Source organism: Onychomys torridus, chromosome 6, assembly GCF_903995425.1.
Source record: "Onychomys torridus chromosome 6, mOncTor1.1, whole genome shotgun sequence".
NCBI classification, from domain to species: Eukaryota; Metazoa; Chordata; class Mammalia; order Rodentia; family Cricetidae; genus Onychomys; species Onychomys torridus.
Window position 1 is genome coordinate 133,200,172 of NC_050448.1, and position 25,166 is coordinate 133,225,337.

The following is a 25,166-nucleotide window of genomic DNA, read 5'->3' on the forward strand; positions in this document are numbered from 1 at the left end:
AGACAGGGCGAAGGAGGAAGCGGAAGACGAAGGATCGGGAAGAGCTCTGGCTCTTGGTTCCCGGACTCTGGACGCTGGAGGTAGACCGAGCAGAGTTCTCCAGAGAACACCGCTGGACTGCGCTATACCCTTGCCAGACCCTGTAACCTACCCCTTCATTTGTAAGTTACCCCACAAAATAAACCTCCCTTTTAACTACGTGGAGTGGCCTTAATAATTTAACCAATAGATGACCTTCCCTTTGAGTTTGGCAGAACAAAGCTTAAAATAAGTTATTTACTTGTTTTTAAAATCTTTAGAACTTTTGATTAGCTGATTCATTTATCATTTTGGTAATGGATACAGGTTTCCAACTTTGCTCCTTATTAGTGTTTTACTTCCTGGGGAATTTTAAGTAAACTTTAAAGGACTTAAACATCATTTATTTAATGTATTAAACACTTCTATGACACAAAATTATTTAAATGTATTCTAATTTAAAGCTTGATGAATGCGTCATTAGTTAACTGATGTTAATGGCCCAACTAAGGCAGTTTCCTCTATGGGTCAGACTCTTGTACCACTAAGACCTGTTTGTATGAAAAACTTTATAGCATTTCCTCCAGCTACGTTCTTTGAGACCAAAGTGACACTGTGTGCCTCAGTGAGAGACGGCTTCTCTGAGTGCCGTCAGCACAAGGCAATGAGTGGCCACCCTGTTCTTTGAGAAAACCCTTCTCCAGGCATTTCCATCTCTCACATACTCTGCTGCTGCTCAGCATCACAGCCAAATAATTTTATAGAATAGAAAATATTAAAGCTGACAGTTTTTTTAAAAAAAAAAAATCAATTTGTTAATTCTCAAAGCTAGTATTGTTAAATTATTGTTAAATATGTGAAACCTATTTTGGTTTTTCAGGACCCTTTACACTAACTAGTTCACATCCACACCAACAGGTGTGAGAACATTCTTTGGCCCACATCATTTGTCCCCAGCATCTGTTGTCATTTTTTTCTTAGTCAGCTGCCATATGACCCAACTGTAATACTGTGTATTCATCTAAAAAGCTCTAATACACCATGGAGCACTTGCCTATTCACAAAGGCTAAGTTGTGGAACCAACCTGGATGCCAATCAATAAAGGGATGGATAAGAAAACATATATACACTCCTGTGGGCATCAACCATAGTAATGACAGCAGCCAACAGCGTCTCAGCAGAAACAAAGTGTGGGTTTTTTTTTCTGCAGATCCTAATCATTCCTTAACCAGATCAAGCAGCCCATCTTGTTAATGGTGACACCAGATTTCAGCATCCTTCTCACATGCAGATAGCAAAGGAAATCAAACACTTTGTTTAATCCAGTTCATTGATGAAGCCAATGCATGAGCTGCAGAGTCAGATATGAGACAACAGATAAATGCATTTTTACAGGTTCTTTTTTGCCATCAGCATAGCTCAGTTATTGCTCAATCAGAAAACAGCCCCCCTTGCCAGCAACACCAGATAATTGAGTTATAAATAGGTGAAGAACAGTAAAATGTGGCTCCTCACCACATGTGGCTGTTATAGGCTGCATAGATGGCTTCATCATTAGTACACAGCTTGCCCACAATCATTATATATCATTTCATTGATGAAATTGTAGCCAGGGCTTATGACATTATCTCTGTCCATTGCCATAGCTTTCTTGTAGGGCTCAGCAGGTAGAAACAAAGCCTAACAGATTTGAATCTTTTCTTCAGTTGTGTATTCTCAGCAATCTGACATTTTTTTAAAAAAAGAAAGAAAATATAGCATTATTACCAAAAGACGTCACAGAGAAATCAATGGCATTTGTAAAAGTTGTTAGTTGGAATTATTGAGCCAGTTTCAGCCTTGACCATTCTATGCTAAACCAGGAAAGGAGGGGAAAGTGATATTCTCTTCCTCCCTACTGTGTGTCAGGTTCTGGGAAATCCTTGCCTTGATCTTCACTGCACCTGACACAGGTGATGCCACAGACATGGCACCTTAATAATAGGCTAGGAAGAGAGGGCTGCCCTGGGCTAGGGGGTTCCCACTCCATCGGGCACTTCCCACCATCACTTAGGGTAAACGCTACCCGAAGTCAGCTGGGAAGAAATGATAAACTACAGGGTTGGTAACTCCCATTATTACCATAGCAACAACCTGCATAAAGCTGGCCAGCCAAGGTTTCAGTGTCCAACCCTGACACTTCACTAGACTATGAATAGACGGTTCCAAAATAGTCAATATTTGGCATTAGATTAGTTCTTCTCAAATTGTCTATAGTGAAGAACTTTCTGAGTCTCACTCTCTGTGTGTCTCTCTTTCTGTCTCTCTTCATGCCCAATACTCTGATAACCACTATATTGGAATGTGGTGAAAATAACTTGCTACAAAATGAAGTGAAAATGCAAAGTAAGATATACATAGGACTGTTCAATTATTTTAATTATTCGATTAAAATTTAAATTTTTTTCAATAACAAAAAGCTCACTAGTCACATTCAGACTGTGCCAGAAAGTCAAGGTGCTATGGGTGCCCACACTTGACCTCTGTCTTTATCTTATTAAGAATGATGACAAATAGCTCTCAGACCAGCTGAGTTCCAGAGGCCACACTGGGCTTGTCAAGGATGGACACCTACAGAAGCCACTGTGACCAGCACAATCACTGCCACTACAACCACCACCCATACCCCTGTGTGCTCAGCTGTCTTGGCCCCTCTCCAGCAGGGTCCAGACTCATGAGCATGCCTTATCCTGAGCCATTATTCTTGAAAGTGCTGGAAACTTACTGTTTTTCAGGACCACTCATGTTTACAAATGAGCAGAGACGCTTTTGTGATTTCACACCATCCTAGCCCACACCCTGGGACACCAAGCCAAAAGCCTTCTTCATTCCCATATTCCTCCCCTGGTTTCTGAAGTTGTTCTTTAGAAAAGAATTTCTTTGGTTGAGTTGAGCAGTGGGCAGTCTATTCCCAGTGGTTTTCATTTCTAAATGAACCATTGGGTGGTTCTTTGACTTAAAATTAAGTTATAGAAACCAAGAGTTTTGAATGTACACTGAACATTTGTTATTTTAAGAAGACACCTGGAAAATAATACAGAATTCCTTGCCAAGGCACAAACTGAGCTCTGCTCTCTTCCTAAGCTGCTGCTGTGTATTCTGTGTGCAATTTTCTATTAGCATTTAAGAAAAGGAACACAATGTAAATGTGATGTAATAAATGCCACATGAATACCATGTAATTATAACATTAAATATTCATATATATAATTTTAAGACCCATGGTCTTCTTTTATAAATGTGACTTAGAATTGATGTAAAACTTAGATTTGTATAAAAATGCCTTCATAACTATAGTATGATTTTCACTGTTGTGTGCAACAACTGGGAGGCAAAATAAATAGCAGTCAACTCACACACCGTTCTTTCTTCTTTCAAGAACATTGGTGGAGGTGGTAATTATGTGGCAGTTGGAGTGGCATGCTTTCTGCTTTGTTATATCTCCAGACATACAGGGAAATATATCAACAAGTGAAATTAAAATGTAAATTTGGGAATTAAATGGAAGTTCAATGCTACCATTTCCACAGCACCATGGCACAACCCTAGATCACCATATTTTTCACCAGCCCCCAAACTCTCAGCATCAAATGTCCATGGTTTTAAGGTAGAAAAATGAAGACCATCTTACTTTGCAGTGACAGCTGTCACTTCATGTCAGTCAGATAAAAACCAAAGTCATGACATGAACTAAGAACATTAAGGGACTCTTTTTGATTTTTTGTTATTATTACTAAAGGGTCTATTGAAACAGTGTGCTGTAAGTTAATATTGATGTTACATTTTTATGTTTCAATAATAATGTTAATTTTCATCAATTCCATTGTAAAAATCAAGTCTGAGTTGAGCAGCTTAAATAGGTTGATTAATTACCACCATTAAGACAACAGAAGCCTTCCTTTTGTAGAATTCTCACAGATGTCCAGGAGAGACTGGCCTTGAATTAGCAGTAGGTTTTTTTTAAAGAACACAAAATAAAAACTGCTTGGAGTCCTGGCTAATGAGATAATCACAAGCATTTCATCATTTGTAAACAAAGTAGCATTTTCACATTTCTTGTCATTAGCAGAATGACTTTTTAATGGATATTGCAATCGCTTATATCAGATAACCAGACTGAGATCCAGTTTTCCCTGCCAAGTATAAAATTAAACAACATGTTCCCATCTCACCGAAATGGCAGCTGCACTTCCTTAAAAAACTGAAAAAGAAAATCAATATTTTTCCTCCACAGATATGTTTAATGTAACAAATACCTTTGCTTGTTACTGTGACCCACCCAATATTTTCCTAAGTCACACTATAGAAATCAAGTAGGTTTATATTTTATTTATTACAAAATTTTATTTCTTTTAAGATGATATTTACTTAAGCAAAAATATGGACTTATGAGAATTTTTAATGCAAGACTTATGAGTGAGGTAGTAACTCACTTAGGAGTGTTGTTCTGTGAGATTCTTATAGCAATGACAGGAATAGAAAGCTAAGGGACATTTCTCCACCCCAAACATGGAACCAGTGACAAAGCTTGGCTAGCCAATGAGCTTGTTTGGGTTTCTTACAGGAGCAGGTGTGACTCAGACAACTGGATGATTAAAAGTGGTGACAACTTTACAGAAGCTGCAACCCTGGGACACCCTGTTCTGTAACACGAATCTTAATTGGTCTTATAATAAAAACTCCGGAGCCAGATATTGGGGTAAATGTTGAAAGATCAGAGAGACAAAGGAACAAACCACTAGAGAAACTTCTCACCACTCCATGAATCCTCTGACTGAAAGCCTGAGACCTTGGCTGAAAGAGCTCTAGTTCTTGTCTCCTCACTCCTTATATGCCTTTCTCTGCCCAGCCATATCATTTCCTAGTGTTGGGATTAATGGTGCATGTGCTTCCCAAATACTGGTGGCAAAGGCATGAGATCTCAAGTGTTGGGTTTAAAAGTGTGTGCCACCACTGCCTGGCTCTCTTTCTCCCCTAGACTGAATCAATCTCGTGTAGTCCAGGGTGGCTTTGAACTCACAGAGATCCAGATGGATCTCTGCCTCCCAAGTGCTAGGATTAAAAGTGTGTGCCGCTGCTGCCTGGCCTCTATGTTTAATCTAGTGGCTGGCTCTGTCCTCTGATCCTCAGACAAGCTTTGTTTGATACACAATATATCACCACACTGTTCACCTTGCAGACAGCCCCACCAGAGAATCTCCTCTCCCTATAATTGCTTTATCAGTGTGCTCTGGGGGAGGGCCCTGTGAATCTGTAACTTCATGAACTTTCAGAGATTTGGAGTTTTATTCATTTCCTGAATCATATGCATTCCCTTCTTCCTCCAGGAGGGAGTGTTTCAGTTCAGAATGAACACGTATGTTGTGCTAAGGAGAGTAGAGAGGAAGAGCCAAGAATCAAGAATGAGGTAACAGTGAAGATAAAGCAAAGATTCGGGATTAGGATGACTCAGTAAAGTAGGAAACAGTCTCAACTCCAGCTCCCAGGGCCAGAACCTGGAGCCACAGGCATGAAGGCAAAGAGGACCAAGCCCTCCAGAGAAGGTTGTGCATTAAGAGGCCTCTCATATGAGCAAGACCCCACCATTTCCAGAGATTCACAACTCACAAGGCAGAATCGTGACTAATTAACTCCTCTAGAAGTTTACAGCAATTCAATTAGTGAATCAAAAGACTAATTTTTACATCATCATCATCATCATCATCATCATCATCATCATCATTATTATTATTATTATTATTTGTGGGCAGGGTCTGAGGCAGCATCATCCATCCACTTCAATCAGGCTAGGTTGAGTGCTGGGGTTACATGGTAGCCACCATGGCAGGATAACACCTTTTTGCATAAGAAACAGTATATGTCTAGGATGGGATACTGCTGCTGAGTTTGGACAGCAGGAGTCAGGAGTGTTATTAGAAGGAGCACTCACTTCATCATAGCTGTTACTACATCTCTCTACACTGACCTTTCTGAACTCAGGGCTGTAGTCACATGACAAACAATGGAATAATGTTCTGCTATAGAAATAACTGTTCCTAACAAGCAAGCCTCCTTGTATTGCCAAATATGGAATGGAAAAATGTCTCACCTAACTCCAGAAACAGCTCAAGAAGAAAGGTGTCTGTTCCAGAAACAGAATCCATGCCAGTAGTGTAGAAGCAGGCTATGATTTCTTCGAATCGGGCAGTAAACAGTACAGTGCTTTATAAGGAACTTTAAGGCATTATTCTAGGCTTAGGCCTTGATTTTTAACCATTAGTTTTTCAGTTCATATTAACCTTCTAAGACAGGACTCTCTGTCAGCAGTGCACACACCCCATGCTCTCCTCCGTTGACACATCCCTCTGACCCTCATTGCATACACAGTGTGGTTAGAATGGTTACCAAGCAAGGGAAAGACTTCTGTGAATCCATAGTTTGTCTAGTTTAGGCACAAAGATTTAAAATGTCAAGAACATGAAAATCAATAGAAACATATTACAACTTCACAACAAAGGAGCTGCTGTCTTACAGGAAAATGTATTTAAGTTTCAAGTTTCGATCATATATTACTTATTATGGAATTATTGTTGGGAAGGTCTCTACAAAATATTGATATTAGTATGAGATGACTTTGTCTATCCAAAAAATACCTTCTTATATTCTGTCAAAATTCCCATTGTTACATATAAATATGTTTTACCATATAAACTACTAGTGCATTAACTCCAAAATTGTTTAAGACCCAGAAATATACAATCTTCCTAATGAAACATCATTTAAAGAAACACTTCAGTAATTGAAAGTATTTTGTGGAATATTTTCTTCACTAAGTGTTGAAAATTGTGTAGTTTGGATTTTGACATAAACAATGCTACACAGAAGAGAAGAGTGAACTCCAAGTCATCTGCTTCACATCTACAAATACACTTCCACTAGCAATCCCTACTAGGAGTGTTGTGGCCTAGAGAAGCTTCAAAACAAGAAAAATGGCTGTGTAAACTATATAGCATTGGTTTGATGTTTTTAATACTTTTTAAATAATACATTTAAATTTTCTGGATAATTTTTAGCATTTACCTGTATCTCTTTTGCTTTATATTTTTTAACTAATCCTTATATCTAATTAAAAATGTAGCTTCAAATAAAAATGTGTAGAAAGAACAAGTGGACACAGCAAATTTTCAGATATCTCTAACCAAACCATCACCTTACCTGCATGGCAGAGACCTCAGCCTTTGGAAACACTATGTGATCCCTGTCCGCACAGTCTCCACGTGGTGAGTGAGGAGTGCAGAAACAGGCTGTGGCTTTCTTTGAATCAGGTGCTAGTTGGTAAACTGTCATGCAAAGAACTTGAAAGTGTTATTCTAGGTATGAGTGTTGCTCAGTTTTTTATTCTATTGATTTCTGATGCCTTGGTCACAATTAATCAAGATTATAGTGGATAGTTTTTCCTGATTTTGAATGTCTTAGAGGAACATAAAGTGGTGGGATACATCTCTCTCCAAAATGCTGTGCCCAGACTTCTCAAATCAAATACTCCACTCAAATTGTCTTCATATTCTCTACAACAACAAGAGCATCAAGGGGAAACAGAAGTGCTCAGGGATCAATCTGCTTGGCTGAGAACTTCTGTACTGAATGTCAGCATCACTCCCTTAGGGCTCACAGCAGCCAACAGAACGCAGCACTATGTTTCTGCCTGAACACTAAGGGCCAGGAAACAGGTCACACTGAACAAATGAATGTGATGAAACACAGATTAAAGGCAGAAGAGGAATGTTCCTGGGATATGTGCCTTACAGATACTACTGTACCCACAGCAGAAGTTGGGTCTTTGGTGAAGCTTGAATGTCATCAAGGAAGAGGCTAAAGAATGAACATCTAGAGTTGTCATTAGCAGTAAAGCAAAAGGAGATCAAGCAATGAGATCACCTGTGATACAGTTGAGGCTTTTTTTGTGGTGATCTTCAAGCCATAAATCAGTAATAAAATGTTTTCAATGGATCTGCCCCGGAACTGCCATCTAGACAAGAGGTGAGTGCCTAGGGTTATAGTCAGAGAGGCAACTGCTCCTGGGTCCCACCCCTGGGCACCATCCTGGCAGGACTTGCCCAACATGGCCCCAGTTTCCAGCCAATCAGCAGGCCCTGTGGGAAGGTTCCCCTTTTCTAAGACCACAGGCAGACCCTGCAGTCTCCACACCCTGCCCCCCCCCCACCCATTTGCCTGAGACCCCAGCCACTTCCTGAGACTCAGAAACCAGCCCCCAGCTCCCATCCACCCCAGAACTCCCATCTGAACCAGAGAGACCCTCTGGTGGACACTATGGACACTACAACCTCAACGCTTTGCCCCCACACCCATCTGCTGGAGACCCCAGCCACTTCCTGAGACTTAGAGAGCAGTGTCCAGCATTCCATCCTGCCCCGGAGCTCCCATATGGACCAGAGCTTCCATCCTGTCCCGGAACTCCCATCTGGACAAGAAAACTTTCAGCAACATAGCAGGATACAAGATCAACTCAAAAAAATCAGTAGCCCTCCTATATACAATAGACAAACGGGCTGAGAAGGAAATCAGAGATACATCACCCTTTACAATAGCCACAAATGATATAAAATACCTTGGGGTTACTCTAACTAAGCATGTGAAAGACCTATATGACAAGAACTTTAAGTCCCTGAAAAAAGAAATTGAAGATGTCAGAAAATGGAAAGACCTCCCTTGCTCATGGATAGGCAGGATTAACATAGTCAAAATGGTGATCTTACCAAAAGCAATCTACAGATTCAATGCATCCCCCATCAAATTACCAACACAATTCTTCACAGACCTGGGAAGAATTATACTCAACTTCATATGGAAAAACAAAAACCCAGGTTAGCCAAAAGAATCCTGTACAATAAAACAACCTCTGGAGGCATCACTATCCCTGTCCTCAAGCTCTACTATAGAGGTACCATAATAAAAACAGCTTGGTACTGGCATAAAAACCGACATCTGGAACAATGGAATCGAATTGAAGACCCTGACATTAACCCACACACCTTTGAACATATAATTTTTGACAAAGAAGCCAAAAATGTACAATGGAAAAAAGAAAGCATCTTCAACAAATGGTGCTGGCATAACTGGATGTCAATGTGTAGAAGGCTGCAAATAGATCCATATCTGTCACTGTGAACAAAACTTGAGTCCAAGTGGATCAAAGACCTCAACATAAATCCAGTTACTCTGAACCTGATAGTAGAGAAAGTAGGAAGTAGTCTTGAACGCATTGGCACCAGAGTTCACTTTCTAAATGTAACAACAGTAGCACACACACTGAGAGAAACAATCAATCAATTGGACCTGCTGAAACTGAGAAGCTTTTGTAGAGCAAAGGACATGGTCAACAAGACAAAACAACAGCCTACAGAGTGGGAAAAGGTCTTCACCAACCCCACATCTGACAGAGGGCTGATATTCAGAATATATAAAGAACTCAAGAAATTAGACATCAAAATGCCCAAGAGTCCAATTAAGAAATGGGCTATAGAACTAAACAGAGAATTCTCTACAGAAGAAGCTCAAATGGTTGAAAGACATTTAAGGAATTGCTCAACATCACATATTATCCAGGAAATGCAAATCAAAATGACTCTGAGATACCACCTTACACCTGTCAGAGTGGCTAAGATCAAAAACACAGAAGACAGATTTTGCTGGAGAGGATGTGGAGCAAGGGGAACTCTCCTCCACTGCTGGTGGGAATGCAAGCTTGTACAGCCACTTTGGAAATCAATATGGTGCTTCCTTAGAAAATTGGGAATCCATCTCCCCCAAGACCCAGCTATAGCACTCTTGGGCATATACCCAAGGAATGCTCAATCATACCACAAGGGCATTTGCTCAGCTATGTTCATATCAGCATTGTTTGTAATAGCCAGAACCTGGAAACAACCTAGATGTCCTTCAACTGAAGAATTGATAAAGAAAATATGGTACATATACACAATGGAGTACTACTCAGCAGAGAAAAACAATGACATCATGAGGTTTGCAGGCAAATGGATGGATCTAGAAAAAATCATCCTGAGTGAGGTAACCCAGACTCAGAAGGACAAACACGGTATGTACTCACTCATAGGAGGATACTAGATGTAAAACAAAGATGACTAGACTGCTACACAACTCCAGGGAGGCTACCTAGAAAATGGGACCCTAGGAAAGACATAGGGATTGCCCAATGACAGAGAAATGGATGAGATCTACATGAACAATCTGGACAACAGTGGGAGTAATGAAGGGCAAGGATTTTGGGAAAGAAAGCTTAGGGGAGCAGGAGATCCCAGCTGGAACAAGAACAGAAAGGAATAACAGACCATGATAAATGAAGACCACATGACAACAGGAATAGGCAGAGTGCTGGAGAGGTCCCCAGAAATCCACAATGATACATCCTCTGTAGACTGCTGGCAATGGTCGAGAGAAAGCCTGATCTGACCTAGTCTGGTGATCAGATGGCCAAACATCCTACCAGTCAAGCTGGAACTCTCATCTAATAACTGATGGAAGTGGATGCAGAGATCCTCAGCCAGGCCCCAGGTGGAGCTCCAGATGTCCAATTGTCAAGAAAGAGGAGGGACTGTAAGAGCATGAATTGTTGAGCCCAAGATTGGAAAAAGCACAGGGACAAATACCCAAATGAATTGAAGCACATGAATTATGAACCAAAGGCTGTGTAGCCCCCAGCTGGATCAGGCCCTCTGGATAAGTGAGACAATTGAATAGCTTGAACTGTTTGGGAAGCATCCAGGCTGTGGGACCAGGACCTGTCCTTAGTGCATGAGCTGGCTGTTTGGAACCTTGGGCTTACACAGGGACACTTTTCTCAGCCTGGAAGGAGGGGACTGGACCTGCCTGTACTGAATCCACCAGGTTTAAGTGAATCCCCAGGGGAGTCTTGGCTCTGGAGGAGATGGGAATAGAAGGGAGGGGATAAGGGGAAGGTGGGGGTGGGTGCGGGAGGGGGAGGACAGGGGAACCCATGCCTAATGTGTAAAATTAAAACACAATTATAATAATAAAAAAATGAAAAAAAATAAGATGGAAAAAATACTTTCAATGAAACAAAAACCTCTGAGAATATCAAATCCAGAGCTTTTTGTCTCCATCTTAATTCGAGCTAAAGAAAAAAGTTAGTAATGCAGTCATGCTATAGATTGACACATTTCTGTCACTTTGACTCTTTTTCACTAATTTCATGAATAATACACAATGACAGTTGTAACAATTTCAAAGTTGTTTGAATGTAAAGGTTTTCTCTATCTGTAGATTTCAGTTTGTTTGACTTCTGTCTTAGTTATCTGCGTTAGTTATTTATCTATTGTGATAAATCTCAGAGATGAACTTAGAAGAGAATGACTTAATTGGACTGTGGTGCAAGAGAGTTGGAGTCCATGATGGCAGCAGGAACATCTGAGACCTCATAACTCAATGCAAGCAGGAGACAGAGAAAACTCATTAGAAATGGAGTGGGCTTTTGAAATCTCAAAGCCTGCCCCCAACGACACACCTCCTCCAACAAGGCCACACCTCTTAATCCTTCCCAAACAGTTCCACCACCAAGTGATCAAGCATTCAAACATATGAGCCTAAAAGGGTCATTATCATTCAAACCACCAGAGCTTTCCATTGTCTCCTAATTATTAGAATAAGGCCCTTCTAAATGGAGTATTTGACATCTGCTTTAAGTAGAAGCTGAACTACTTTAATAATCTACTTTGAGAATTTCATGATGTTTTGAACATTCTTTTCAGATATGAAGATATGTACCTAAGACTTTGAATCAGAAGGCCATGTCAAGAACTCCCTAGTTAGGAAAACTTCTGATAGAAAATGTTCATCATTGAGTGAAAGCTTGTGTACTTGGGCTATTAACGAACTCTGAGACAATTACCATGTTCTAAATGCACAGACCCGTAGCTTCCTGATGATCTTCTAGATCAGTGATCTGCTTGAGCCACCTGATTACTGTGTATCAGCATTTGGCCAACTTCAGAATATTCTTTAAAAAAAAAAAAAACCTACAACATTTTAACAAGGATCTCTCTCTCTCTCTCTCTCTCTCTCTCTCTCTCTCTCTCTCTCTCTGTGTGTGTGTGTGTGTGTGTGTGTGTGTGTGTGTGTGTTGCATCTGTGTGTTGCAAGAGGCACATATCAACACTGGGAATCATCCTCAGAAGCTGTTCACCTTATTTTTTTGATAAAGGGTCTCTCACTGGTCCTGGAGCTCACTCATTGGCTGGATTGATTGCCCATGGAATCTAATAGATCCTCTTGCTCCTGTGTCTCAGTGCTGGCGAGGAGACTGTCAAGTTAGGGTTTCTCTTGCTGTGTCTAGACACCATGACCAAATGTAACTTGGAGAGAAAAGGGTTTGCTTTCCTTACAGTTCCATATCTCAGTCCATTAAGGAAGGAAGTCAAGATAAAAGTTCAAGTCACACCCCAGAAGAGCCCTCTTAAATATTGATATGGATGCTGAAGTACAGCTCTCCACAATAGATGGCTACTTGTAGGGAAGGACTCACTTTTCTTTAAGGGACTAGCCACCAGAAATTTGACCATGCTCCAGTGACTATATAGACAACACAAAACACAAATTGAACTTTTTCTCTTTTCTTCTTTTTTTTTTTTGGTGGGGGGCGTGGCACAAGGACGGGGTTGGATGTGGAAGGACTGGAAAGTAAGGGCAATTGGGGTGCACTATGTGAAATTCCCAAATAACCAATAAAAATGTTATATGTTTTAAAAAAAGAATTCAAGTCAGGGGCCTGGAGGCAGGAATCAGGGTCCATAGAGGAGCACTGTTTCCTGGCTCACTCCTCATGGCTTAATCAGGGACTAATCCTTTGAGGCAGTTTCTCAACAGAGGGTCCTTCCTTCTTCCCAGATGACTCTAGTCTGTAGCAAGTTGATACAGAACTAGACAACCCAGGAACACATGTCACCACACCTCAGTTCAGAGGATCTGAACCATTTCTACAGCTCAACAAGAACCTTTCTGAGTAACTGTCCTGACAGCACCTAACACAATTCAAAGCTGGATAAGCCTTTCAGTAACCAGGCTCCAAGACTATAGAGAGACATATTTCAAAGCAAACAGTTTGAATCTATTATGTCACTTAAGAAACAAAATTTAAAGAATTGATCAGCTACAACCATTCAAAGATCTATAAAGACCTGTTTACCAGAATAGTTCTGCTGTTCAAAAAACCACACACCAAAAAAAAAAAAAAAAAAAAAAAAAAGGCAGAATAGAGAAAACTGTTCATAAGAAAACAACATATACAAATTAGAGTAATCAGTCTTATTCAGGAACAGGAACAGGAGAAAAATAGCCAGGTGGGTTATCCCAAGAAATAGAGACATAGAGACATGTTTTTAAACTCTATAATATTTATTTAGAATAATAAAACTCTACAAAATCTTGTTCCAAATAATAGAAAATCTAATTGTAACTTACACTGTTTCTTCATTGCTCTCAAGGGCTTCAGTGTCAGCGAGCAGAGCCCTAAACACACATAACATTTGCTTTTGTTTATTTAACATGTGTAGCCTTTACATGATGTGAATTTACAATTTAATTATATGACAGCACTGGCAAAGCTTTACCATGAACCATTCAATAGTGAAAGATGACACAGTTGAATGCTTCACACCCCAGGTGTAGCCAACCCTACAGTTCAGGGTTCCTCCACCATTTGAGAAATTATTCAACATAATTACAGTTTCTAAGAGCAGAAGTTTTTGTTGTTACTGTTATTGGTTTGGTTTTCTTTCTTTTTTTTTTAAGATTACAAAAGATCAAAATTTCATTAATGGACCCAAGTCACAGCCTGGCATTATTCCTCCAGTTTAGAATATAAATCCTTTAGTAACCATGCTGAGCAGTTAATGCAAACATTTGCATAGCACTTCACTTTACATAGATCAAATTGATAATGTAAAGAATGACTTGAGTTCTACCAAATGATTTCATTACAACTAATATTTCTTAGTGAAGGGAAAGGGTATGGAAAGGGTCTCAAGCTCACACTTCAATGTCAGTTTTCACATACTTTGGAAATGATGAATTTTTTGTAGAGTGAATGCAGTGTACATTTTGGTTTCTACATAATAATGACTTTAGGTGAGAAAGAAAATCTTCCTAGTGGCCAGAAATAAACTTCTTTTTATAGGATTTTTTACATTTAACAAGAAACGCAAAACTTAAAACAAAAACATGTTTCATGATTCTACAAGCTTTTGGAGCTTGTGCTCTGCTCTGAGTACTGGGCTCACTCTGGGACTGTAGGGTGTAGAACAAGCTGATGGAAGGTTCCAGAAGCTCTTTCTTACACCTAAGCCCTTGGCACTGAGATGCCTATGGCCCTAATTATTCTTATCGTTGCAAGGCACTGTGCAGTTTTGCTTCATTTGAAGTTTCTCTCTTGGGCCTACATCTCCAGCATGCCAGTGGAGACCTTCTTAACATATAGTACCCAAACTCCCCAAGATAGCCATCTTGGGTTACTACCTCATCATGGAGGTAAAGGTTTTTTTATTATTACTATGTTTGTGTTTTAATTTTACATATCAGCCATGGGTTCCCCTGTCCTCCCCACTCCCGCTCCCACCCCCACCTTCCCCCATCCCCTCCCTTCCATTCCCATCTCCTCCAGAGCCAAGACTCCCCTGGGGATTCACTTAAACTTGGTGGATTCAGTACAGGCAGGTCTAGTCCCCTCCTTCCAGGCTGAGCAAAGTGTCCCTGTGTAAGCCCAAGGTTCCAAACAGCCAGCTCTTGCACTAAGGACAGGTCCTGGTCCCACAGCCTGGATGCCTCCCAAACAGTTCAAGGAATTCAATTGTCTCACTTATCCAGAGGGCCTGATCCAGCTGGGGGCTCCACAGCCTTTGGTTCATAATTTATGTGCTTCCATTCAGAGGTAGAGTTTAAATTGCATCCATCCTGCTGATGTCACATTGGCCAAAGGATATGACCAATGAACATCACTGTAAGGCCAATAGATGTTAAAATGTTGTCTATGTACTTCAGACATGTCCATAGGAGGGACCTCCTTACTTAAACATTAGAGTCAATAAGACAGGATCTCTCTAAATACAAAATATTCTAATGTCTCCCTCCATCTTTACTTTACATTTAACACACTTGCAGGCATGGGTACACAGGCACACAAACACACACACACACACACACACACACACACACACACACACGCCTGTGTGTGCAAAAGAATTCCACAATAAAAATGTATGTTTTAGAGAAATAATTGTCATATTTTAATAGAGCCAAGGAAGCATATCTAAAATCAATTTTAAACTAACAAAAGCAATTACTGTGTACTCGTTAATTTCTTTTCAAACATTTATAACTATAATTTTCTAAGAAATACTCATAACCAAAAAGAAGGACCAAATTTACAAAGGTTAAAATAGCCATGCTCACTAAGAATGGCATCATTGTATTGATTATAAGGGAGTCAAACACTAATGGGGATGTGATGAGCAATTAAGGAGACTATGAGTATCTTCTGTTATCTTTTTAAACTTGTTTTACTCCAAATTAAATAATTAAAACCCCTGAGTACCAGAAGTGAGAAACTCTCATGAAGATGACTTGCAGGGGAGGACTTGCGAACAGAGAAGAAAATAATAAACAACCAACATTTACCTTGAAAGACCTGGAGTGCTACCCCAAACAAGCAGCCTGATGGAACACCATGCTCCACATCACAGTTATTTCATACATATGTGTTCTGACAAAATTACTTCAATTAAAAGACATTATTATTTGATCTAGTTGTATTGTTATCTAATATTTTTCTTTACAGTTGTATTCCACACCTTCAAACAACTCCAAATTTTAATATACATCTCCTTATTTTTATTTGTTTTTAGTAACTATTCATTGTGAAAGTAAGAGGACTAATTAGTTACATCCATGGTTACTTAACTTTTATTTTGATGAAAGAAAAATAAGCACAATGCATTATTTAACTTTGTAACACATGCTTTTTGCAACAAAAAAAACTGATTTCTTATCTACTACTTGATTTAAAAAATGAGAATGATTAGGGAAGAAAAGGTCCTAGAAGTGTATAAAGGTGGACTATCATTAGAGGGATCTTTACTGATGCTAGTGAATAACACCTGGTACAGAAGCCAAAAATTCATAGTTAGTTATGAATATGCAATCAAGAATATTAAAGGTAAAACACAATAAAAGGAGGAATGCCTGACCTGTGCACCCTGGGAAAGCAGCTTAATTATGCCTGTTACAATAGTCCCTCCCTTTGAATCAAGTCCAGCTTTAATTAAATCTTCCCGTTCCGTCAGATGGAAGTGCAGAAGAGATGAGCCTGAACTATCTATTGTTCTTATTCAGTTCCTGCAGGGTGTCTCAGCATCAAGACAGACAAAAGACCAGCATTGCACTAACTCTTCAAAGAGTTTGCTATAATTCTAAATTTAATTTATTAGATGAGCCGCATCATTCCCTTCCATCCTATCCATGCCCTCATCTGTGATGACCAAATGCAGAATCACAAATCTACATTGAACTCCTGGTCATTCTCTCAGTAAACCACTGGATATTTCTTATCAAATGATCCCTGCTGCTTTCCTTCAGCAAATGCAGATGGAACACAGTCATCAACTCATCTAATATCCACACAGACAAGATGAACGCCGACTTTTTTAAAGTTCACCTAAAGTTATAAAGTTTAATCTTGAATAATACCTATGGCTCTCTAGTTCTTGACAAACAAAACATGTTTTTGCATTTCTCTGACTTCCTTCCTATGGACAAAGTAGATCTAAAATAATTGATTATAATTCATATATCTCTATAGCTAAAAATAATCCAATTCCTCAGAATAAATTTAAGTATCATCCAAAGGTCAGGCATGGGCAACACATTTGTTATTGTAAATACTCTGTCGGATGAAGCAGGAGAATCACAAGTTTGAGGCCAGCCCGGGCTTCCTACTGGACTATCTTAAAGAAATTAAATAAGTAGATATCTTTCAGCAACACAGTAATGATGTTCCAAGGCCCCAACATGAATCTCTCTTCAGATTTACTGAGAAACAAGATAATATCTGCTCATTTTCAGCTGCTTTTAAGCTATTAAGCTGTGAAGCAGATGAGTCACTAAACACCATGTACAAATGTGTACTTGTCCAGGAGGAGCTGAGAGATGGGAGGCCTTGAGGAGAACATCAGCATTAAAGAGATGCAAATGCTCCAAGAAACATGTGAGGGTGTGCACGGCTTTCAGGAGGCTGCATAGGCACTTAAAGAACAGAAGAAAACCCATCAACAGTTAGTGGTCAGAGCTCCTACCTTGCAGTGGAAGGCAGTTTCAGCAAAGCTTTTGCCTTCTCTGATGTAGGAAAAGTATCTGAGAACTAAGTGGGGGAATGAAATCAAGACAGAGTAGTGTCCTTTGCTGTTGGTAAAAGCTGACAGGGGAGAGATGAGGATGCTAAAGAACATATGAGGACTCGGTGGCTTTTTTTTTTTTTTTTTTTTTTTTTTTTTGCTCATTTGTCTGTTTGTTTTTGTGTTTTTGTTTCTTCAAATAGCAAACAGTGATATGGTTAGGAAAATGGCTTCTTGACCATGGGATCAAATGTTGGGCCACTCAAAATTAAAATGGGATGAAAGGAGGGGAAAAGAAGAGGGGTGGGAGTGGGAAAGAAAAGAAAACAAACCTTTTAAAAATCTCAGGTTGCCAGTCATGGAGGCTGAAGCCTGTAATTCCAGCATGAGGAGGCTGAGGCAGGAGAACAACTGCACAGCCAAGCCACCAGTCTAAACGACGAGGCCCAAGGATTCCAGGAGCTCCTCCACATCTGCACAAGGCCTTCCTTGACACTGCAGTTTCACCTGCAGTGAGGTTTTCTGCTGCTGCAATTAAAGACTATAAACTACTTCTCAGTTAAGAATACCAAGTATTACTCATCCTTTTTCATCAATTTAATATATTTATTAATCAACCACTGTACTAATTTTTGGAGTTATATGGATAGATAGATACATGTATGCTGTAGGGAGTTAACCTTTATTCAAATAATCAGAAACAAAACAAAAAATACATTTAAGTCATGGTAAACTGAAAAACAAAGAGACAAGATATGAGAATATAAAATGGCTTACATTAAACAAATGATCAGGAAGTTTGAGATGCATGAGTGATGGAAGACGTTTAATCAGAATGCTGCAGAGTTCTAGGGTAACAGAACCTTTGGGCAGTCTTTCTTTCCTCATGTAGCTCACGTTGGCCCTGATTTCACTATACAGCTGAAGATTCCCTTGAGCTAATCCTCCAGTCTCAACTCTCCAGTCCTGGGATTAAGGCATGACCCACCATGCTTGGCTTTCTTTTCTTGTTTTCTGAGGGATGTGTAATTTTACATACTTACAAAATACAATATGACATTTCAGTTCACGTTCACAATGAGTAATAATTATATCAGGGTGTTAGCATAATCCTTAAACATGTATGATATCCTTATAAGGAAACATTCAAAGTCCTCTCTTCTAACATCTTTAATAAATTGTATCTACAAATCTCAATTTTAACCCCCAGAGGCACTGTGAAGAACTACAGAACACCTTTTCTTCACGGTCTGTCTACTCAATACAAAACTCTGCTTATGAAAAGTCAGTCTTGGCCCAGTCCCTGGAGATGGCCTCCAAGCACATTGTGGGAGACTAGGGGTATTGATTAGTGGACAGTAGCTCAGCTGGAAATCTCCCTTCATGAAACTTTCCTTCTTTATCTTAGTAATTGTCAGGGGGAAACAACATGACTTTAGATCTTAAACACACCATCCATTTAAAAACAAACTGCACTCTTACAAGCCACAAAAAGAGGTCAAATGGATAGTGCTGGAGTCAGGCTGCCAACTTTCTCCACAACTTGAATATTTAGGGCATTATTTTTAATTGCATCTCTAGATACAAAGAGGTTCAATGTGCCATGTGTTCAGAGTCATGCTTAATACTTAAAAAGATGTACTGAGTGAACCATGTACAATTTATCAGGTCCAAACTTGAAGTAAAATACAGCTTTTTATAAACATGTATTTTCAGTAGCAAATAATGTGGCATTGGTAAAATATTGCCAATCTCCAAATCCAGTGGTTACTGTGAGCATTAAACATAGACTTTAGTGTAAATTATTTTCAAATTGTTTGTTAAAGTGCATAAAAGTACACTTTAGGATAAAAAATTGTAAAATTTATAACAAACATGGCTGTTGCTTTTTATTACATAGTCTGTAAGGTAAAAAAAAATCTTAGTAACAATTTGTTCTACATACTTAATGTGTTGCACAGATTTGAAAATCAATATTCAGAACTTGCATCTATAAGTGCTGCATTTATAATGTAATATTTTTTCTTTATTATTATGTGTTTTAAATTTTATACATCAGCCATGGGTTCCCCTGTCCTCCCCCCTCCCGCCCCCCACCTCCACCCTCTCCCCAGCCCCTCCCCTCCATTCCCATGTCCTCCAGGATCAAGGCACCCCTGGGGATTCATTTAAACCTAGTGGATTCAGTACAGGCAGGTCCTGTCACCTCCTTCCAGACTGAGCAAAGTGTCCCTGTGTAAGCCCAAGGTTTCAAACAGCCAGCTCATACACTAAGGACAGATCCTGGTCCCACAGACTGGGTGCCTCCCAAGCAGATCAAGCTATTCAAATCTGGAAAGAATAATACTCAACTTCATATGGAAAAACAAAAAACCCAGGATAGCCAAAAGAATCCTGTACAATAAAACAACCTCTGGAGGCATCACAATCCCCGACCTATTATAACGTAATATTTTAAAGGTAACACAGATGGGGCTGGAGAGATGGCTCAGGGCTTAAGAATGCTTCCTGCTCTTCCAGAGGATGGGGTTCCATTCCTGTGTCAGTGGCTCACAACCACCTGTAACTCCTGGTCCAGGGTATCTGTTGCCCTCTTCTGACCTCCATGAGCGCTGCATTCAGGTGCACATATCTATGTATAGACATACATATACATAAATAAATACTTTTAATAAGGTAGAATAGATTCAAAAGCACAGAAATCAACAAGTATTAGATGAACCAAAATAAACATATAGAGGGACAAAAATATAGTAAACTTTCTTCTTTTAAAGTGTGTGTGTGTGTGTGTGTGTGTGTGTGTGTGTGTGTGTGTGTTCCCAAGGAGGCCAGAAGAGAGCATCACATCCATTTCAGTTGTGAGGCTCCAATGTAAGTGCTGGGAACTCATCCTTGGAATCATCTCTCCAGCCCACAGGTGAATGTTAGACAAAAATGGGCTTGCAGATGAGCTGGGCATAAAATGAAATATTCAGTATCTGAAAAATAGTTTAATTAGCATTTAAATATGCAGGACAAATCTCATGGGTGGTTTTATAAAGTCAGAGTTGGCTAAGCTAAACTATCTCCCAGAATTCCTTCTTTGTAGATTCCTGGTGGTTAAGTCCAGACACCAAGGACTGTAGAGAAAAGGAAAGTAGCAGTGCCCTATCACTGCCTGAAGCCAGAGGACATCATGAGTCAGGCCTATCTTTGGTCCCTGCTCTTCTCTGCAATTGCTGGCCAGCCTCACTGAATTTTGTGGAGGGGTGACTATCATATTTCCTATAGGCTGTAGGCTTGGAGATGTAGCAAAACCAGTGCTGACCCAGTGAGAAACGAAGGTAGATGATAGATAGTTCCTCACAGTGAAAGGTTTCATCTATTCCTTCCTCCCTCCCTTTCTCTCTTGCCTTCCCTCCCTCCTGCCTCCCCTCCTCCCCCACTCTCTCCTGCCTTTCATCCATGGCTGTCCTGTGACTTTTGACTCAACATCAAATGTAGACTATTTTATCAGTCCCCATAATGACACAGATAAGATCCCTAAATAAACCCCTTACTCAAACATTTTTAGTGACATTGCTTCTCCAACTACACCAACTGATACACAACTTTAATACGAGAACCAAAGCTGGAGAACTTACAGAGGGTTATATAGAGGCTATCATGATTTCAAGAGAGAAAACTTTTTAAAGGACACAAAGCCAGAGAAAAGTTATAGATAAATTCAGTAACCTTATAATTTTTAAACTTTCATGAGTCAAAAGACATTTAAAGATGAGAAGGCTTGAAAACATATTTACAACTAAATATAACAGAAATATATACCAGAATATTTAAAAAACACAAACATTGAAATTAAAAATGAAGAATAAAATAGAATATTTGCCAAGAATTTCTCTCAGATGGTTACCTCAATAATCACTGGAGAGCTAATGTCCAATAAAATAAAACAACCTGGGTACCTGTTGAGTTGGCAAAACTAAGCACATAAAAATACTAACAAGAGGAGAAAGTGAGTACTTAGAGGATGCTGTCCTTCATATATAAACAGCACCATATAAGATAATATTTAAACTACTGAGTATTTAAGGAACTATACATAGATTGAAATGCACATGTATGAAAATGATAAATTTTAAAATCAGGGTAGAAACTACCTTGTTGGTAGACAAAGTGGGGTGAGGAGGACACAGATGTGCCATGGAGGCCCACACAGGGAACTTTTATTATTAAGTCCATTTTCCAATAACCACATGTGGCACACAGAGAACTTTAATTCCATTAGACTAATCACAGTGGAAGCTGAAAGTGAACTCCTGGCTGAGGAACATGTATGATGCCCAAACACATAACAGAGATGCTGCCTCCACAAAGGTGTTGCCATCACCACAGCAGAGCATGGGCCCTGTGGCAGCCACTCAGACAGGCAGTGCCTCAGTGCAGGTGCAAGGTGTCATGGGTATTTAGCCCTGATGTCAAGAGGTCAAATCACCCCCACAGCAGCTGACTCCTGTTTGCTGAAGCTTTGCTGCAACCTCTCCAGCAAAGGCCTGAACTGTGTTGTCTCTCGTGGCTCAGTTCTGACTTGGTTTGAATGAGAATGCCCCACCCCACGTGTTTGAACACTTGGTTCTCAGTTGATGGAACTTCTTGGGAAGAATTAAGAGGTGTGGCCTTGTTGGAGCAGGGCACTGAGGGAGGGGACTTTGAGGTTTCAAAAGATTCATGACATCCCAGTGTATTTCCCCCTTCTGCTGACAGTTGAGATGTGAGCTCTCAGCTGGTCCTATTGCCATTATCCTCACTCTGGTATAATGGACTCTAACCTTCTGGGACTACAAATCTATCTAAACTCTTGCCTTTTTATGTCATGGTATTTTATCACAGCAATAGAAGAGTAAGTCAAGACCCAAGCATCACACAGGCACAGTTAGTGGTCCTGTTCCCAAACGCAAGTCTACAAAATGCAGCTGTGCTTTTCCTCTGAGAAAACAGGCTTGGGATACCATGCACTGAGTGACCTTCAGTGTTTCATTCTGACTTCTGATTCTCTTAAAGTTCTTTAGTCATGGCTATTTATTTTTCTACATGGTCAACAGCTGAACCCTTCTATGACACCATTTCCAATGAGCAATGTGTAGTATTTGCAGAATACCAAAATTATGAGTTCTATTCTCAGCTCTGCAGTACAGCAACCTTTCTCTGGATTTCTAATCATCTTACAACTTGTCCCTAAAACTCAGGTAAAACAACATTTTCAAATAGCCATCAGTACAGACTGCATTTTACTACTCACTACATTAAAAACGCACCCCCAACCTCTGGACACAGTGATTAAAAGCATTTCTTGCTTGTGGAAAACCATGGTTTCATTCTCAATACCAACCTACATGGGTTGCAAACACCTATAACTACAGTTCTAGAGAATCAGACACCCTCTGACTGCCATCCACATGTATGTGATGCACATAAATTCATACAGGCACATATGCATATGCACAATAATTAATTAATAGTTAATTAATTAAACCAATTAAGTGTTTTCTAAAAGCCTTCAGATTAGCTGAAAGCAACTACCCTACTTTTCGCCCTGTAAGTCTGTCAGCTCACATTTCAGAAGAACATTGTCATTGATCTTTAGTTTGTAAATGAGAACAAGACAGAGCCTGGTGTTCCTGAAAATCACATACTCTACATGAGTTGTTTCTTTGGATCCTTGCTGTGTAAAATAACTTCGCATCTGAGAATCAAGAGACTGAATATCATGGTATTTTCTGGGGTATCCAAGTCTTCAACGGTAAATCCGTATCCTATCTGACTTATTCTTTTAACACAGTAGAAAATAATTACACAAACAACTAGAAATCTGGCTGGACATGGTGGAAATTAGCAGAGTTTTGAAGAGGCTGCCTGTGTAAGCCCAGCAGAATGGAAAACAAGCATTGTTTCCTATCTTTTATTTAATATGCTAGTAAAATGCACTGTGGTTTTAAAGGCTATGTGCCGAGGGGCAGAACAAAGGCCTGCTGTGGAAGGCCTAAGCCAGCAGATACAATCAGCCACAACAACAACAACAACAATAAATTTAGAAAAAGAAGTAGACCCTGAATTCTGTGGTTATTAGTAAAATCTGAGTATTGGCATGTTCATAGGAGGAAGAGAGATTCCGGAGGAGTGAGGGCAGGCTGAGAAACCGGATCCCCAGGGATGGAGCCTCTGCTTGCTTGATTCATCCCATTCCAGCTGATGAAGTATACCCACAGGTGATCTAACAAAAATGTTTTGCAATCATCTAACAGAGGCTAAAAGTAAAGAATCAGCCCAATTTCCCTGTCTTTCCCATTGAGCCCAACACTAGGGATGTTCTGTGGAGAGAAAATAACCCCACTGCCTAGAGAGCCATTTCGTTCCTGAAGAATTGTTATAATAGGCTTCCTCATGTTTGTGTAACAGTCACCACTGAGGTCAGAGCTGAGAAACAAGCCCGCCCCTTGCCATCGGGGCTGTGTTGCCCTCTCTTATGGCCAGTGACATGTAGCTTGGTGTGTGAGACCCTCCTCCTAGTGAAACAGAAGTTGCTTTCTTTCCACTGCACATTCTAAAGAGGTATCTGGAGTCCTTGGCAGCCAGCCAGAGGCACTGGGTTACACAGTTTCTGTTGTGGCTGTTGTTGGTCTTTGATTAAAAGACTAGAGAGATCAACAGATTTTAGACCCTGGCCCCATGCCCATCAATAAGATTGTCTTCAGCCAGGTGAGTTCTCAGCAAAATGTCTAGAAAAGAGAGAAACAAAATAATGACATGGGGAAGGTGGAAGACAAGGCACTTCCCTCCAGAGCTAAGCATGCTGTGAGAATGAGCAGCCACATGCAAACAAATCCAAGGGCCTTAGAAGATGCTCCAGAGTTGTCAGTGGTGAGAATTAAACCTATTTTCTTTTGTCAAAAGTGAAAATATGTTTGTGATAAAGTATTTCAGCAGGAAAAACAGATAGAAAGAAGTTATAATCTCATACGATTTTGACAGGAAAATTGCTTTACTGGTAGCTTTTGGCATAGAACAAAAGAGTGGGTGTATTTTGCTTGTTTTTTATTTTTTTATTTTTATTTTTTTTCTTTATTATTATGTGTTTTAAATTCTGTACATCAGCCATGGGTTCCCCTGTCCTCCCCCCTCCCACACATACCCCCACCTTCCCCCAGCCCCTCCCCTCCATTCCCATGTCCTCCAGGATCAAGGCACCCCTGGGGATTCATTTAAACCTGGTGGATTCAGTACAGGCAGGTCCTGTCACCTCCTTCCAGACTGAGTAAAGTGTCCCTGTATAAGCCCAAGGTTTCAAACAGCCAGCTCATGCACTAAGGACAGGTCCTGGTCCCACAGACTGGGTGCCTCCCAAACAGATCAAGCTATTTGATGGTCTCACTTATCCAGAGGGCCTGATCCAGCTGGGGGCTCCACAGCCTTTGGTTCATAATTCATGTGCTTCCATTCGTTTGGCTATTTGTCCCTGTGCTTTTTGCAATCTTGGATTCAACAATTCACGCTCTTGCAGACCCTCCTCTTTCTCAACAGTTGGACACCTGGAGCTCCAACTGGGGCCTGGCTGAGGATCTCTGCATCCACTTCCATCAGTTATTGGATGAGAGTTCCAAGACGACTGTTAGCGACAGCCTACAAAATGGGAAAAGGTCTTCACCAACCCCACA